At 41.1% G+C, this 5571-nt stretch overlaps 1 pseudogene; it reads left to right on the top strand.

Moving 5' to 3' along the window:
• Positions 1 to 3752: 3752 nt before the first annotated feature.
• Positions 3753 to 5187, top strand: LOC123328691 (annotated as a pseudogene).
• Positions 5188 to 5571: the final 384 nt, after the last annotated feature.

Raw genomic sequence — 5571 nt, 5'->3', positions numbered from 1 at the left:
CTGAGAATTTTTTAAAGGATAGTTGATTTATAATGTTGCGTTACTTTATGGCACAGTGCTATAGCATAGCACTTTATAGCATAGTGATTATTTTCTTTTTCAGATTATATTCCATTATAGGTTATTACAAATTATTGAATATAATTCCCAGTCCTATACAGTAAATCCGTGTTGCTTATCTATTTATGTGGAGTAGTTTGTATCTGTTAATCCTATATTCCTAATTTATCTATCCCTCACTCCCCTCTTTGGTAACCATAACTTTGTTTTCCGTCTGTGAGTCTGTTTTGTATATAGATTCACTTGTATTATTTTTTAGATTTCAAATATAAATTGTATCATATAATATTTATCTTTATCTGTCTGACTTACTTTACTAAGTATAATATTCTCTAGGTCTATCCATGTTGCTGCAAATGGCCATACTTCATTCTTCGTTAGGACTGAGTATTATGCCATTGTATGTATGTATGCCACGTCTTCTTAAATCAGTTGTCTGTTGATAGGCACTTGGGTTGTTTCCATGTTTTGGCTTTTGGAAATAGTGCTACTTTGAACATTGGAGCATGTGTATCTTTTCAAATTAGAGTTTATTTTTTTCCCAGATAATATGCCCAGGAGTGGGATTGCTGGATTATATACTAGTTTTATTTTTAGTTTTTAAGGAACCTCCATACTATTTTACACAGTGACTATACCAATTTACAATCCCACCAACAATGCAGGATGATTCCCTTTCCTGATATATTTTTTTCACTCTTTTCACAGTTGAAAGATAGTTCAGGTCAGTCGCTCAGTCATGTCCAACTCTTTGCGGCCCCATGAACCGCAGCATGCCAGGCCTCCGTATCCATCACCAACTCCCAGAGCTTACTGAAAATCATGTCCATCAAGTCGGTGATGCCATGCAACCATCTCATCCTTTGTTGTCCCCTTCTCCTCCTGCCTTCAGTCTTTCCCAGCATCAGGGTCTTTTCCAGTGAGTCAGTTCTTCACATCAGGTAGCCAAAGTATTGGAGCTTCAGCTTCAGCATCATCCTTCCAATGTATATTAAGGACTGATTTCCTTTAGGATTGACTGGTTTGATCTCCTTGCAGTCCAAGGGACTCTCAAGAGTCTTCTCCAACACCACAGTTCAAAAGCATCAATTCTTCGGCACTCAGCTTTCTTTATGGTCCAACTCTCACACATGACTACTGGACAAACCATAGCTTTGACGATATGGACCTTTGTCAGCAAAGTAATGTCTCTGCTTTTTAATACGCTGCTAGGTTGCTTATAGCTTTTCTTCCAAGGTGCAAGCATCTTTTAATTTCATGGCTGCAGTCACCATCTGCAGTGATTTTGGAGCTCAAGAAAATAAAGTCTGTCACTGTTTCTATTGTTTCCCCATCTATTTTGGCATGAAGTGATGGGAACAGATGCCATGATCTTAGTTTTTTGAATGGTAAGTTTTAAGTCAGCTTTTTCACTCTCCTCTTTCATTTTCATCAAGATGCTCTTCAGATCCTCTTCCATTTCTGCGGTAAGGATGGTGCTGCTGCTACGTCACTTCAGTCGTGTCCGACTCTATGCGACCCCAGAGACAGCAGCCCACCAGGCTCCCCCATCCCTGGGATTCTCCAGGCAAGAACACTGGAGTGGGTTGCCATCTCCTTCTCCAGTAAGGATGGTATCATCTGCATATCTGAGATTATTGATATTTCTCCCGGCAATCTTGATTCCAGCTTGTGCTTCATCCAGCCCAGCATTTCGCATGATGCACTCTGCATGTAAGTTAAATAAGTAGGGTGAGAATATACAGCCTTGACATACTCCTTTACCAATTTGGGACCAGTCCATTGTTCCATGTCTGGTTCTAACTGTTGCTTCTTGACCTGGAGGTCAAGATTTCTCAGGAGGCAGGTAAGGTGGTCTGATATTCCCATCTCTTTAACAATTTTGAAAGACAAGCTGGCTGTATATAAAATTATAGGTTCAAAGTTATTTTCCTTAGTACTTAAGAAACACTGCTCCATTGTCTTCTTGTGCCCAGTGTCGTAGCTGAGAGGTCTAGCATCAATCTAACACTGTTAAAATTTTCTCTTTGGTTTTGACTTTTTTTTTTTCTGTTTTTGTTTGCTGTTGTTGTTATTGTTGTTTTGGCCACACTGTTTGTGGGATCCTCGTTCCCCAAACGGGGCTCTCAGCAGGGAAAGCGCAGAGTCCCAACCACTGGACCACCAGAGAATCCCCTCTCCTGTATTTTTAAATTTTACCATCTAGTGGGTTTTCCTTTCTCTCTTTTATTTTCCACTCTATGGCCTTTTCAATCTGGTCATTCATTCTTTTTAAACCTGAAAAAAAAAAATTAGATCCTTTGTTCTTCAAATGTGTTCCTCTTTTCAGTTTCATTTTATCCTGGATTCCTGTTGCACGGGTGTGGGCATTCTACTTCTATCCTCCTTATTTCTTCAACTTAATTTTTTATCTTCTCATTCTTCAATGAGTCCTTCTTAAAGTGTTTCTCAATATGGTATTCTAATCTATTTTTATCAGTTATATATCTCATTTATTGTGTTCTTTATTTCAGCTATTACCTTTTTCATATCTAATACTTTCCTTTGATTCTTGTAAGTGTTTTCTTGTTTTTCTTTTACACTGCTAATATATCTTTTGTGTATTTATAGAACTGATTTGAAATCCTTAGTTCATCTCTACTAAAGAATACTGCTGCTTCTCTCCTACTGTTTCTGATCTTATATGTTGTGATTTTATTTTTCTTTCGGTTTAATTTTACTCTGTGAGTGTCTCAACATTTTTGGCTTGTGAACCCCTATTCCCTGGGGGTATTTACTGTTGTACCCTGTACTGCATTTGAGGGAAGGACAGAAGGCCATTCAGTGTCTGCCAGCCTATTAACTTCAAGGAGAGGACAGGGTTTCAGATCTCAACTGGAGTACCCCAGGCATCACACAGTCACAGGTCATCACCCTGCTTGTTTGCATTTGGTCCCCAAACTCCCTGGGTTCTTGATTTCACTTTCTACCCTGTGCTCAAAGGGAGCTCCTCTATTGATTTGAGGGAGGGGCCAGCCTGGGAATTTGGAGAGCAAAAGATGGGGTGAGGGGTTGCTCAAAAACAGTTGTTCCCCAAGTTTATCAACTCGTGACCCTGGCAGGGCTTTATGCTGCCCTTAGTTCATCCCCATAGACACCCTGACCGGTGGTCCGGGCCACTGCATCTGCAGTTCTGCAACAAAGAATAAATAATGCTCATCCAATGCAAAGATGTGGACGAGGCAAGAGCAAAACATCAATCACTTCTCCACACCTGTGGTCAGTTAATCTTTGACAACAGAGGCAAGAATATACAATGGAGAAGAGACAGTCTCTTCAGCAAGTGATATTGGGAAAGCTGGACAGCCACATGTATATCAATGAAAATTTATTTGATTGACGTGAACAGTTCCTTCAATTTAAACATTCCTTCACACCATATACAAAAATAAACTCAAAATGGCTTAAAGTCTTAAGTATATAAACATATATGTGATACCATAAAACTAGAATAAAACAGGTAAAACATCATCTGGCATAAACTGTAGCAATATTTTCTTAGGTCAGTCTCCCAGGATGATAGAAATAAAAGCAAAAATAAACAAATGAAACCGAATCAAACTTACAAGCTTTTACACAGCAAAGGAAACCATAAACAAAATGAAAAGACAACCAGTGGAGCAGGAGAAAATATTTGCAAATGATAGGACCAACAAAGGCTTAATTTCCAAAGTATACAAACTCCTCATACAACGGAATAACAAAACAAACACCCTGAACAAAAAAATGGGCAGAAAAGCTAAATAGACATTTCTCCAAAGAAGACAGGCAGCGTGCGGGAAGATGGCTGAGCAGGTGACCAAGTCGGTGCTGTTCGTGTGTCTGGGTAACATCTGTCGATCACCCATCGCAGAAGCGGCTTTCAGGAAACTTGTAACTGATCAAAACATTTCAGATAATCGGAGGACAGACAGTGCAGCGGCATGCACGTGTGAACTAGGAAGCCCTCCTGATTATCGGGGCAGGTTTGCATGAAGAAGCGTGGTATCCCCACGAGTCACGTTGCCCGGCAGGTTACCAAAGAAGACTTTGCCACTTTTGATTATATACTATGTATGGATGAGAGCAATCTGAGAGATATGAATAGAAAAAGTAATCAAGTTAAAAACTGCAGAGCGAAAATCCAACTACTCGGGAACTAGGATCCACAAAAACAACTTATCATTGAAGATCCCTATTATGGCGACGACGCTGACTTTGAGGCCGTCTACCAGCAGTGCGTGCGCTGCTGCAGGGCCTTCCTGGAGAAGGTTCGCTGACCCGGCCGTCCCGCTGTGGCCCAGGCTCGTCCCCCGAGGCCGTGTGTCAAGTGTCAAGAGTGTCACCGTTCTCGAGCCAAGGCCGCAGCCCTCTTGTAGATGGAACTCAGTCTTGGTGTTTGGCGAAAGAGTAAATAAAAAAATCTTTGATTCAGATAGTTTATGGGGTAAGAGTTCCTTAGACGAGCTAAACCTCCCACTATGCCCCAGTTACAAAAACAGTGGAACAGTCGAAGTAGTGGAGCAGCACAGTAGGCCACAGAGAAGTGAAGCGAGACGCCCCTCGGGAGCCTGCACTGCCCCTCCCTCTGTGGACTGGCCCTGCCCTCACCGCCTCGACGGGGCCTGGCGCCCAGCGGTGGTGAGTTGCCACTGGCTCGCAGTGCGCAAGCGCACACTCTCAGGCCAGGAAGGAGCAAGGCTCGTGGGATTCATCCTTAGCACCTTCACTCCTTCTTAGTTTGTGTCTGTGTAGTTCATTTCATGAGGAAGTCACCTTATGTGCTCCCATTTGAACCCCTTTGCCTCTGGAAATGTAGTTATATCCAGGAGAAGGGCGTGTGTGAGGGTTTAGGTCAGTTGGGGGACTGTGTCTGCTTCTACATGCGTATAATTGCCTGAATGTCAACTATAGATCACCTTGTGTGGGAAAAAGTATCAAGTTGGAAAAAGTCCTTTTATGTTGGAATGCTTAAATATTGATATAATAAGTATTTTTTTGTCAGTGCCTGGTTATAGGGAAATAGACATAATTTGTGCACACTTTGAAATAACTGATCTAAAATTCATATGAATAGATGTCAGAAAAAATTGTTCTCAAATAAACTGGAAAAATTACAAAAATACAACTGAGGTGCAAAAAAAAAAAACCCAAAAAACAAGCAGATGGCTAACAAGTACATGAAAAAATGCTCAATATCACTAATGATTGTGTGCGAGCTCAGGCTCAGTCATGTCCAACTTTTTTGCAACCCCATGGGCTGCAGCCTGCCAGACTTCTCTGTCCATGGGATTTCCCAGGCAGGAATACTAGAGTGGGTTGGATTTCCTCCTCCAGGAAATCTTCAGGATTTTTCAGGGATTCTTCAAGATTCAGGAGATCTGTCACTTAGCTATTGAAAGCCTCAATAAAGTTAAAAGACTGAAAGAACACAGAAGGTGATTGCAGAGAAGAAAGCATTTAAATGAAAAATTAATATCAAAATGAGGAATT

Source organism: Bubalus bubalis, chromosome 12, assembly GCF_019923935.1.
Source record: "Bubalus bubalis isolate 160015118507 breed Murrah chromosome 12, NDDB_SH_1, whole genome shotgun sequence".
In the NCBI taxonomy this organism is placed as follows: domain Eukaryota; kingdom Metazoa; phylum Chordata; class Mammalia; order Artiodactyla; family Bovidae; genus Bubalus; species Bubalus bubalis.
Note: the sequence above shows the minus strand (reverse complement) of the source record. Positions and strands in the feature narration are given on the sequence as shown.